The sequence below is a fragment of the Physeter macrocephalus genome, chromosome 18, assembly GCF_002837175.3.
Source record: "Physeter macrocephalus isolate SW-GA chromosome 18, ASM283717v5, whole genome shotgun sequence".
Lineage (NCBI taxonomy): Eukaryota > Metazoa > Chordata > Mammalia > Artiodactyla > Physeteridae > Physeter > Physeter macrocephalus.
In genome coordinates this window covers 62,586,194-62,600,149 of record NC_041231.1, presented here as the reverse complement: position 1 = coordinate 62,600,149, position 13,956 = coordinate 62,586,194, and the positions used below count along the sequence as shown (strand labels likewise).

General features: G+C 35.1%; 1 protein-coding gene across 2 annotated transcripts in view; it reads left to right on the top strand.

The window, feature by feature from the left end:
• KHDRBS2 (KH RNA binding domain containing, signal transduction associated 2) overlaps nt 1-13,956 on the top strand; it is a 725,702-nt gene that overhangs the window by 711,322 nt on the left and 424 nt on the right. The window lies entirely within an intron of this gene.

The window sequence follows — 13,956 nt, the reverse complement described above, 5'->3', positions numbered from 1 at the left end:
CACATGCCGCGGAGCGGCTGGGCCCGTGAGCCATGGTCGCTGAGCCTGAGCATCCGGAGCCTGTACTCCGTAACGGGAGAGACCACAACGGTGAGAGGCCCGCATACCACAAAAAAAAAAAAAAAAAAAAAGCAACAAGGGAAAAACAACAAATAACATATAAGGGAACTCCCATGAGGTTATTGGCTGATTTCTCAGCAGAAACTCTGCAGACAAAAAGGGAGTGGGGTGATATATTTAAAGTGATGAAAGAGAAGAATCGACAACCAAGAATACTCTAGCCAGCAAGGCTCTAATTCAAATTTGATGGCAAAATCAAAAGCTCCACAGATAAGCAAAAGCTAAGAGAATTCAGCACTACCAGACCAGCACTGCAACAAATGCTAAAGGAAATTCTCCAGGTGGGAAAGAGACCAGAAACTTTACAAAACTTTGTACATATATAGACTGCTATGTCAAAACCTCATGGGAACAGCAAACCCCAAAACTACAATAGATACACACACATAAATAAAAAGTAACCCAAACATGACAGTAAAGATGGTCATCAAACCACAAGAGAGGAGAGGAAGGAAAGAAAAAAGACCTACATAAACAAACCCAAAACAATTAAAATGGCAATAAGAACATACATATTGATAATTACCTTAAATATAAATGGATTAAATTCTTCAACCAAAAGACAAAGACTGGCTGAATAGATACAAAAATAAGACATGTGTATATGCTGTCTACAAGAGACCCAACTTCAGGCCTAGGGACACATACAGACTGAAAATGAGGGGATGGAAAAATGTATACCATGCAAATAGAAATCTAAAGAAAGCTGGGCTAGCAATACTCATATCAGACAAAATAGACTTTAAAATAAAGACTGTTATAAGAGACAAAGAAGGACACTGCATAATGATCAAGGATCAATGCAAGAAGAAGATATAACAATTGTAAATATCTATGCACCCAACATAAGAGCATCTCAATATATAATGCAAATACTAACAGCCATAAAAGGAGAAATTGACAGTAACACAGTAATAGTGGAGGACTTTAACACCCAACTTACAACAATGGGCAGATTATCCAGACAGAAAGTCAGTAAGGAAGCACAGACCTTAAATGACACATTAGACCAGATGGACTTAATTTATAGAGCATTCCATCAAAAAGAAGCAGAATACACATTCATCTCACATGCTCACGGAGCATACTCCAGGATTGACCACATGCTGGGTCACAGAGCAAGCCTTGGTAAATTTAAGAAAATTGAAATCATATCAAGCAACTTTTCTGACCACAATGCTATAAGTTTAGAAATAAACTACAAGAAAAAAATGTAAAAATCACAAGCACCAGGAGGTTAAACAATATGCTACTAAACAACAATGTATCACTGAAGAAATCAAAGGAGAAAACAAAAAATACCTGGCGACAAATGAAAATGAAAGTATATTGATCCAAAGCCTATGGGATGCAGCAAAAGCAGTTCTAAGAGGGAAGTTTATAGCAATAAAATCTTACCTCAGGAAAGAAGAAAAATCTCAAATAAACAACCAAAACTTACACCTAAGCAACTAGAGAAAGAAGAACAAACAAAAACTAAAGTTAGTAGAAGGAAAGAAATCATAAAGATCAGAGCAGAAATAAATTGAGGTGAAGAAAACAGTAACAAAGATCAGTGAAACTAAAAGCTTGTTCTTTGAAAAGGTAAAGAAATTTGATAAACTTTTAGCTAGACTCATCAAGAAAAAAAAGGGAGAGGACTCAAATCAATAAAATTAGAAATTAAAAAAGAGAATTTACTACAGACACCACAGAAATACAAAGGATTATAAGAGAATACTATGAGCAACTGTATGCCAATAAAACAGACAACCTGGAAGAAATGGACAGATTCTTAGAAAGGTACAATCTCCCAAGACTGAACCAGGAAGAAAGAGAATATATGAACAGACAATTCACAAGCACTGAAATTGACACTGTGATTTTAAAACTCCCAACAAACAAAAGTCCAGTACTAGATGGCTTCACAGGGGAATTCTATCAAACTTTTAGAGAAGAGTTAACACCCATTCTTCTGAAACTGTTTCAAAAAATTGCAGAGGAAGGAAAACTCCCAAACTCATTCTGTGAGCCACCTTTACCCTGATACCAAAGCCAGACAAAGGTACCACAAAAAAAGAAAATTACATGCCAATATCACTGATGAACATACACACAAAAATCCTCACCAAAATACTATCTGAATCCAACAATACATTAAAAGGGTCATACACCATGATCAAATGGGATTTATCTCAGTGATGCAAAAATTTTACAATAACCAGAAATCAGTGTGATACACCATAGCAACAAATCAAAGAATATAAACCATATGATCATCTTAATAGATGCAGAAAAAGCTTTTGACAAAATTCAACACTCATGTATGATAAAAACTCTCCAGGAAGTGGACATAGAGGGGACCTACCTCAATGTAATAAAGGTCACATATGACAAACCTACAGCTAACATCATACTCAACAGTGAAAAGCTGAAAACATTTCCTCTAAGATCAGGAACAAGACAAGGATGTCCACTCTCACCACTATTATTCAACATAGTTTTGGAAGTCCTAGCCCTGGCAATCAGAGAAGAAAAAGAAATAAAGGGAATCCAAATTGGAAAAGGAGTAAAACTGTCACTGTTTGCAGATGACATGATCTGATGCATAGAAAATCCCAAAGATGCTACCAGTAAACTACTAGAGCTCATCAATGAATTTGGTAATGTTGCAGGATACAAAATTAATATGCAAAAATCTGTTGCATTTCTGTACAAAAACAATAAAAGATCAGAAAGAGAAATTCAAGAAACAATTCTATTGTTTGTTTCAATAGGAAACAAAAGAGTCACATCAAAAAGAATAAAATACCTAGGAATAAACTTGCCTAAGGAGACAAAAGACCTGTACTCCAAAAACTATAAGACACTGATGAAAGAAATCGAAGATGGCACAAACAGATGGAAAGATACACCATGTTTTTGGATTGGAAGAATCAATATTGTCAAAATGACTGTTCGACCCAAGGCAGTCTACAGATTCAATGCAATCCATATCAAATTGCCGATGACAGTTTTTCACAGAACTAGAACAAAAAATCTTAAAATTTGTATGGAGACACAAAAGACACTGAATAGCCAAAGCAATCTTGAGAAAGAAAAATGGAGCTGCATGAATCTGGTTCCCTGACTTCAGACTACACTACAAAGCTATAGTCATCAAAACAGTATGGTACTGGCACAAAAATGGAAAAGGACAGAAAACCCAGAAATAAACCCATGCCCTATGGTAAATTAATCTACAACAAAGGAAGCAAAACTATACAATGGAGGAAAGACAGTCTCTTCAATAAATGGTGCTGGGAGAACTGGACAGCTATATGTAAAAAATGAAATTAGAACATTCTTTAACACCATACACAAAAATAAACTCAAAATGGATTAAAGACATAAATGTGAGACCAGATACTGTAAAACTCTTAGAGGAAAACATTGGAAAAACACTCTCTGACATAAATTGCAGCAATATCTTTTTTGATCTCTCTCCCAGAGTAATGGAAATAAAAACAAAAATAAACAAATGGGACCTAAGTAAACTCAAAAGCTTTTTCACAGCAAAGGAAACTATAAATAAAATGAAAAGACAACCCACAGAATGGGAGAAAATATTTGCAAATGATGTGACCGACAAAGGATTTGTCTCCAAAATTTACAAACAGCTCATGCAGCTTAATATCATAAAAACAAACAACTCAATCAAAAACTGGCAGAAGACCTAAATAGACATTTCTCCAAAGAAGACATACAGAGGGCCTAGAGCAAATGAAAAGATGTTCAATATCACTAATTATTAGAGAAATGCAAATCAAAACTGCAATGAGATATCACCTCAACCCAGCAGAATGGCTATCATCAAAAGATCCACAAACAACAAATGCTGGAGAGGGTGTGGAGAGAAGGGGACCCTCCTACACTCTTGGTGGGAATGTAAATTGGTGTGGCCACTATGAAAAACAGTATGGAGGTTCCTTAAGAAACTAAAAATACAACTATCATATGACCCTGCTATCCCACTCCTGGACATGTATCCAGAGGAAAACATGGTCTGAAAGGATATATGCACCCCAATGTTCACTGAAGCACTCTTTACAATAGCCAAGACATGGAAGCAACTTAAATATCCATCAACAGAGAAATGGATAAAGAAGATGTGGTACATATATTCAATGGAATATTACCCGGCCATTAAAAACAATGACATAATGCCATTTGCAGCAACATGGATGGACTTAGAGATTGTCACATTGAGTGAAGTAAATCCAGCAGAGAAAGAGAAATATCGTATGATATCACTTATATGCAGAACCTAAAAAAATGATAAAAATGAATTTTTTACAAAATAGAAACAGACTCATAGACTTAGAGAGTGAACTTATGGTTACCAGAGGGATGGGTGAGGGGGAGGGATAGTTAGGGAGTTTGGGATTAATATGTACACATTGCTATATTTTAAATGGATGACCAATAAGGACCTACTGTATAGCAAAGAGAACTCTGCTCAATATTATGTTGCAAACCTAAATGGGAAAAGAATTTGAAAAATAATAGATCTATGTATACATTTAACTGAATCACTTTGCTGTACACCTGAAACTAACACAATATTGTAAATCAACTATACTCCAATATAAAATAAAAAGTAAAAAAAAAAAATTAAAAAATAAAATAAAAATAAATAGCACCACCACCAAAGAGAGGAGTGTTATACTAATCACAGCATATTTAAATTACAGTGTGAGTCTTATTTCAAATCGTGGTGGCCTCACCTGGGAACATACAAGCTTGTAAAAAACACTCATTACATGTTAAACTACTTGGAATGCTTTCTTGGCACAGCCTTAAGTTTGTTGGGCATTTTTTTAATCCTCCTGGAGCTTACAGAATAGCAGTAATTCAAATAACTTAATCTTAGTCACAGAAGATAAAATTGCAAAACCACACTGTTATCTGGAAATTAGGTATATACATGAAGTAAATTTGGGGGTACTAAACAAGGGTATGTATAAAAATGCAGTAAAGTTAAGAAAAATGGCCCCAGGATTTCCATATCTAGACTGAAAAAAGAAACTGGAAGAGGATTTAATTCTCATATTATAAAAACCAGCCATGGCCACAGACACACATTCCATTGTGATGAATTTAAGTTAATAGAGAAATACCAAGCACGAACTACTGGGCCACAAATGTATTTCAGAATTTTTTCTCAAAGTTTCTACAATGTTCCTCATTATAGATTATTCATATATTTACCAACTGTCTTTCTGAATTTATCCATTTATATTTTCAATATGTACCACATTTTAAACATTCATATTTGTTGTTTATGTTAAGTTTGGACTTTGGAGACAGATTTTATTTGTTTCATGGTCCAGATAGCCAATTGGAAATACATACTTTCAAAAACCACTTAGGGACTTCACCTAAGAACATCTTCAAGGACTAAAATGGATCTCACCACTTCTGAGGAAAATTTTGGTATTTAGGACAAGTTCCCCAGTAACAAAGAGAAGCACTTCAAAAGTCCCAATGACCCAACCCATCTCTGGCTTGTGGGAACACTACCAGAAATCATCATCATTCTTAAAATGAATCAAAATAGTGAGTGACCAAAAAATCTTATCCATAAGCATTTAGTCATTGTTAGGGAAAATGTAAGCTTTTTCTCAGTATATTAAACAAGGTGAAATCATTCATTTGCCAAAATTTAACAGGTATCTAAAGTTTCGGTATTTTGTACTTGAAATCTTAAACTGGTTTGTTTTACTGGTTCCTTCTCCTAATTGGTCCATTTCCATGCAAAAATAAGATGACCTTCCCTTTGAGAAAAAGATTTTAAAGTCTTAAATTTATCAGCAACATTACTTGTATTTTGAAACACAAGAATTTTTTTTCAATAAACAACATAGAATACTTGTACTTTAGATGATCACCAAAGTCATCAACTCTAATTGTCTAAAATGAAGTCAAGGTTCAGACCATGTTAGGCCTTGTGTGGAATTCCTTGTTAAAAAATTTGGACTTGATCTTGAGTATGCTACAAGAGCAACTAACAGGCCTAATCAATTGTATTTGGACAAGTTCCTCTCTCAAGAAGGTGGAGAAGAGTAGGGAATGTATACAAGCACACACATGTATATACACACACACAGTAGGGAATATATATATACTCATATATGCATATGTACAATAGAACACATATACATTATGGCATATATATACATATATACATACATATATATGTATATATACTTAAAATCATGGAAAAACACAAAAGATAACAAGGTAGCTGAGTACTCTGGGCAAAGAGGATAATGGCTTGCCATGGAAAAGGATTAGTGGTGATAGGAAGAAATGTATGAGTGAAACACATGTTAAGGAAGAAAAGAAAAAGCTTGATGATTGCTTAGATCTACTGAGCAAAATTGAGAAGATGCCAAGGGTTTCTGATGTATAACTAGGTAAGTTGTAGGTAATAGCATCATTCACTGAAATAGGAAACTTAGAGTATTAAGTAGCATGGAGAAAAAGATGTTTAGTTTTGAAAAAGTTGAGTTTGAGACACTTGAGGAGATGTCCCAGAGGCATTTAGATATGCATGTCAGAAGCTCAGAATGTTTTCTGACAATTAAAATGTGCCATCAGTATGTAGATGAAGAGACTTGCTGACTTGCCAAAGAGGCCTTTCAACAAGAAAGAGGCAGAACTAGAACTCAAAAGCATACCTGGCTATAGGACTCATGGGACTTCCATTCAAACTGAAGGGATCCATCTGAGGGAGGTCTATGACTTCTTTCTGGGTACAAAATGAAGATGTAAAATATTTAAATTTAATTAATTTATCCAATAAGTAATTACTGAGTACCTGTCATATGTGTCTTAAAACTCCAGAATTGGGAATGGAGTACAGTCCTTTATTATTCTCTAAATGGGTTATCTCAAATGTTACTTGTTTCTAACAGGGAATGTCTAATTAAAAATTTGTGACAGTGATAATAGCTGTAATTGCTTCCCAGATGCTGCCTGAATTTCCAGAGAGCATAAATGATAAAGAACTGAAATTTCACTCTTCTTAGAACATAACTCATTATGTTCATCTCTGAAAAGAAATGTTGATCATCCATACTTCTCCTTCAGTACTATTCTGTTTTACCCTTTGCATCTTAAAACAATAAACTCTGCAATTACATATAGTGACAATACAAATTGTGTGGATGAAATTGTTGAACCATTAGGTTCTAATATTCCAGTAATATCTAAAAATGCTCAGAGCAGATCAGTTAACCCTGCCTTCTGCTTTAAACACCTAGATTTGCACCTTAGCAAATTCACTTCAAACAGCTTATACTTTTGCTAACAAAATTAAACCTACAATCTCCTCATTTAGCTAATCAATTGTTTGTTGTTGGAATCACCAATTATTATTATTATTTTTTTAAGATTTAATTTTATTTATTTTTGGCTGTGTTGGGTCTTTGTTGCAGTGCTTGGGCTTCTCCTTACCGTGGCTTCTCTTGTGGAGCACAGGCTCTAGGTGCGCAGGCTCAGTAGTTGTGGTGCACGGGCTTAGTATCTCTGTGTCACATGGGATCTTCCAGGACCAGGGATCGAACCCATGTCCCCTGCATTGGTAAGCAGATTCTTATCCACTGCCCCACCAGAGAAGTCCTGGAATCACCAATTATTATATAATCAGAAGGGAGTAAAATAAATTGTTTTATTTTCCAGCCAAGAAAAGAAAAGGAAAAAGAGAGTGGAAATCAGGAGCTTCTTTCAAATAAAAAGGGTAGTGGAAAGATGGTGAGACAATTACAAATAAAAATTCTGGGCTTTCCCAACAACTAAACTTTCTGAGCTATAGTTTTCTCATCTTTAAAAGAAGACAACATTAGCACCCATCTTGGAAGAAAATTTTATTAGCTAATAATATACATAAAATGCCTAGCACTATGCTTGACACCTAGAAGGTGTAATGGTAGTAAGTATCTTCATTTTTTTAGTAGGATAGGTATTTTAAAATTAAAGAAAATGGACATTGTTATTTTAGTGAGTTACAACAGCAACTACAAAACATCTAACCTAACATATTCTCTTTGGGAATAAATAGCCATAAAGCAACAAGTAGTTAAATATTTGACATATGCTTTTAAATAGAAAGATATTCCGCTAAGAAATGAGAAACCTAACTGAGCCCAACAAACTGAGTGGCTCAGAGCCAGTGTGAGCTTTAATCAACCTGTTGTAATGCTCTTAAATGATTAAAACCAAAGACACTAGTGGCTTGTAATAGTAGAGATTAATTTACATTTCTTACATTACTTGTGTTTTTTGCAAATTGGTTTACAGTACACCAAAAATAAATAGCAAGAGCTATCCTTTTTTGTTGTAGTGTGATTAAAAAATATTTTTTTGAGATTTTTTTTCAGATCTCAGAAATATAAATAACTAGCTATCTAGGTCTAGCAAAGTGTGGGCATAAGAGTTATGTCCTCGGTAATCTTTATGACACCCTATGTCCTTTCTGAACTATTCTCTAAAGTTAGTTTATTTTGAAGGTGGCATGTTAAACATACTTCCAGAGAGATAGATAAGCATTAAAAGTTTACTTTCCAGATAAATAATGCTGACTTTTCATAAATTGGTGCCTTGTTCTTGTGCTTCATTTTTTTCCCCCTAACAACCTCAATGTTTATAGTATCTCTGGAGCACTCAGAGAATGCCTTTTTGCAAGTTTAAAAATCATCAAGATTTTTCTTTCCCACTCTGAATGCTCCCTAAAGTACCTAGTCCCATGGCAGGAATGAGAGAACACTGAGAAATAAATGTCACTTAATAGTCCTGATTCTGCTGAGAACAGAGTATTTGAGATGCAATAGCTTTTTAAGTCACTAGAGTAGCATTTAATGCACAAGAAGAGTTACCTGGGTAATTTACACCCCTTTATCAAAGTAAAATGTTCCTCAATGATGCTTATTAGCATGTAATGGAGATTACACACTATGCATTCTGTAAAACTTGAATCAACTGGGTAAAAAAAAATCAGTCTGAGTTTAAAACACCAGAGATGGGATAATTTTTTAAAAGAAATATTGATATATTTCAAATATATAAAACACTATAACCTAATTCTAACAATGTGTTTCTGAATTAGTCCTGTTTTACTTATTTTTCATAATTGATTTTTAAATTTTTTTTAGTTAATAACATCATTTATTTATATGTAGCTTACAAATATTTATGGTGTCCTTACTACTTCTTTGTCACTGTAGAAAGTTTTTTGTTTCATAGATCTTAGAATCCAGTTTAAAAAAACAGGCCAGATGATACAAAATAATTAATACAGGAAAGTTTTTAAAGAATGTGAGTTCTCTTAAATAGGTTAAACAGTACCTGAATCCTTAGTTATGCCATATATTTGCTCAGAAAATTACTTCTTTGAAATGATTCAGTGTTAGAATTCTATCCAAGTTCAATTGAATGATGGAAGTTAGTAGCTCCCTTCTCTACGCTTTCCTCAGCATTTTCTTCAAATATCAATTACAATTGTGCTGTAATCTATGACATTTCATGTTAGTGTTGTCCTGTGATCTCCTTAGGGCTCCTTAAACTATCTTCATATGCAGGGTTTAATACAAGGACTGGCATATAGGAGATCTTTAGTGAAGAAAAAACAAGAAAATATTATCTAATGAATGCTTTATTTGACCCCTTTCGTTCCTATTCATATACCATATGGTACATTAAAATCTGAATTGGGAAACCCAGAAATGGAAATTCAATCAAGTCAGTTGAACTCTATTTTTCATATCTTTGTTTGCTTTTTCCAGATCCACAATTCTGTAAACCATTCCAGTAATTTCCAGCTTGACAGACAGTTATTTTGCGCCTTCTCTAAGGAATAATGTATTTATTTGCTCCTGTTTACATGCATAGACTACCTAGTGCCTCTCAGATGACAATCATCCTGATACTGAGAGAATCTTACTTCCTTTATCATTTTCCAAAAGTAAAAAGAAAGATCTCTAAACCTTATTGTTTGTAATGATTTTTTAAATGACGTCCTTCATGGGAATAGAAACACTTGGCCAGGACTCCAAAATTTGTATGAAGTCCTAAAGCATTTAAATCCACTTTATCTGCTGAATAGTCGAAGCCCAAGAAGACAGATAAATTCTAAGTCCATTCCTGGGCCTTTATAACTTCACATTTTAGAGAATTCCCATCATCAAGACTTTATAATGATTTGTCTATTCCTACGTGCAAGGTTCCATGATGGATTCAAGTTAGAATCCCTCTGGATTTCTAAAAACCACTTCTATCTCTGAAGTAATCCAAGAGTTTCTGGTGAGCAGTGAGGATATTGGCTGACCAAGCAAGGCTCAATGGCACACTATATGATTCATGACAAAGGAAAAACATTCGAGTCAGTGCTCTCCAGTCCAGACACAAAGACCATAAACTTTGCTGAGAGAAGCTGGCTTGTATTGTAATGTGGTGACTAAATGTGTGTCTAAATATAAACATTATGATATTAGGAAAAATATAGACAAAGGAAATTTGACACAAATAGAAATAGTATTTCCCTGATCTCAATTATTATTGAGAACATGTAAACAATGGGCCCAAGATCTGAATTAAGTGAAATTAATCCTTGATTTCCTCTGCTAATGGTAAGGAATCTTAGAAAATCTAAAACTTACTTTGCCTGGTTAAGAATTCATTTTAGCTGCCTTTCTGGTTACTACTGAAGCTGAATCCAGCCTCTGTACCCCGACACCAAATTAAATCTCAGAGACAGAGTTTTGGGTGAAGTAGAAAAGAATAGCTTTATTACTTTGCCAGGCAATGGGGGCAACAGCTGGCTGATGCCCTCAAAACTGTGTGTACCAACTTGGAGAGGGTAATGAGAAGTTTTATAGTAATGGTTCCAAGAGGGAGTGATCAGCTTGTGGACATACTTCTGATTGGTTGGTGGTGAGGTAAGTAGGAGTCAACATCATCGACCTTCAGGTTCCAACTGGTCTGGGGTCTATGTGCTTGTGGGCAGCATACCATCTTTAACCATTAACTTCTTCCACCTAATGGGGGTTTCAGTATCTGCAAAACAGCTCAAAGATATTGTTGTGTGTATCCCTTGATGGGGAACTAGGACCTTGCTCCAAAGCTGCACTATTGTTTCTCTTGACTATTTCACCCTTGTCTCTGCATCTTCTCCCTTCCCTAATTAACAACTGCTTGAATCTGCACTTTGGAACTCAGTGAAGGCCATGGAGGCTGAATGAAGCCTATTTCTTGTAGTCAAACAAATAGGGGACACAAAAGGTTTTTGTGCACAGGAGCCCTACAGGGCCCTGCTCAGTATCACTATTATGCTGGGCTAATAGTATTTCCCATTTTCCTAGCCTTCAGCAAGGAGAAAAGAACATAGTATTAATTCACATACCAATAGAGAATTATGAAAGAGCATATTTTTGTACAATGAAAAAAGTTTTAACACTTTTTGTAATAGGACTCCGCTATGATTGTTTCATTGAATCTAATAGTGAAATACTTTTGATACTTAGTTAACTAACCCTCGTGAGTAAGAAGTCTGACTTTATAACAAGTATATAAGATTCCTATTTATAGAGCTTTTAAAATTAAAGTTGAATTTCTTCAGCTCAACTGTAAGTGTTTTTAAGGTTGTCATTGGAAGCTCTTTATGCCTCCTAGTTCCCACATTTATTGGATTATGTGATCCTGATCCACTATAAACTGCATATTTTTCCAGGTGCTGGGGATACAGCAGTGAACAGTGTCACTCCCCATTTTAACGTTGGGCAACAGTTAAAAAATGTAAGGTTTTAGTCCATCAGTTTTCTGCCCTGGAGTTTTAGGTAAAGTCAAATAAAACCAAGTCAGTGAGTTTTCATTAAACACATTTGCTCTGTGGCAAGTCCTCAAGATTATGCCAGTTTAAAAGTTCCAACAAATCTGGGGGTAGATGTGGCAGGTATGGCTGTCACTCTGCCTGCTGTTGTTTCACTGTTTTGCAGGAACATTCAGCATCTAAGAAACAATCCAGGACTTCCATCCCCTGGGAAAACTTGAAACCTATATTATTGCAGCTCCTAAAGTCCATAGATTCCCACCCAGGGATCTTTAACACTCTAGAACAAATGAAGCAAAAAGTGGTGCATTCCCTTTGCTAAAAATAAGTAATAAAATGGGTTAGATTTTACCTCCAGAGGATGAGGGTACTGACATATTCTTGATTATTCATAGACAAAGTGTAAAATTCATATTATATAAGGCTGACAAGGCACTTTCTAGCTTGCAAACAAGATCCATTTTCCCTTCCAGTACATCAAAGAAACTTTTCTTTATTTATTCTTCTCCAAAATGTCTCTGTTGAGAAAGTCTAGCAGCTTAGGGGTAAATTGCTGTCTTCAAGAGATCACATGAAAAAGACCAACATCTACAATCTCCCGCCAAAAAAGACAACATGATCTAGAGCAGGTCCTGTAAACCTTTCTTGTAAAAACCCAGAGTGTAAATACTTTAGGCTTTGCAGGCAGTATGGTCTCTGTTACAATTACTCAGGTCTTCCTTTGTAGAGCGAAGGCAGCCACATACAATATGTTAATAAGTAAGCATACCTGTATTCCAGTAAAACTTCATTTATGAAAACAGGCAGCTGGCCAAATTTGGCTCAAAGGCCTAAGTTTGCCAACCCCTCATCTAGATAGATCTGTGTTCTGACGAAAGGTAACACTTCTCATATTTATTTAGGATCACACTTCTATTTTGTGTCCTATCATATATTGAAATAATCATAAGCATGTACCTTAAGTAGTGAAAGAGAGGTAATTTTTCATTTATCATCAGATATCATTTGTAATAAAGGTATCCTGATGAAGGATATCCTCAGAAACCTAATGTTCCCCCTTTTAATGCTATTTTCCCCTATATTGATCCAACTTTTGTTCATTTTTCTATATTATAGATCATTATTCCTTTCCTTATAGTATAGTAAGTACATTTTAAATTTTTCTTATTGTTTTTGCTAAAAACATTCTTAGAGGCACTTGAGCTATCCAGGTGCATATGCCCTACATCAGTGGCCTCAATCTGCAGTGATTTTACAGTTATTTCCATTAGCACCACCGTGTATGTCAGCTATCAATGTCAGTGTGTCTATTTCTAGTAATCCCTTTTCTTATATCCATACTTCCTCCCTCCATAGCCCAATGCATAAAATCTGCTTTCTAATAAAGAACGAATTATTTCTGATTGAAAGACCCAGATAACCTAGTTTCTGGAACCACTTAAGTCACCATAAACCCCTTAGCCCTTTGAAGGAGCACTACATTTCCCTTCTGCGTACATAGACTTTAAAAAGCTATTTTCCACAACACTCAGAAGGTTGGCTGCTTGTTTCTTATCTGTTGGCCAGGTCCCAGAGCATTGAGGTTACTGGAAGTCAGATTAACAGGTAAATGAGGAATTTTCCTAGTGTACTAATACCTCTTTATTTTCCAACTTGTTTTTTGAAAAACTGATAGAAGATTTTTCTTTACTGATTTTGCTACTGAAAATTTACTACATATCCTCTTCCCTCTCACTGATTTAGATAGTTTAGCACAATGAACCTCAATGCTGGACCCTGAGTCATCTAGGGAAGCACTGAAAAAATACCAAACCCTAGGTCTCACCCTGTAGAGTTTCTAATCATTTGGTTTGGGAGATAGAGAATAGGCATTAGTCATTTTTGGTTTGGTTTGGTTTGGTTTGGTTTGGTTTCAAGATTCCCAGGTGATTCCTATGTTAATCAAGGGCTAAGAACCACTGGTTTCCTATATCCAGTTTCTTTTAAGAGTC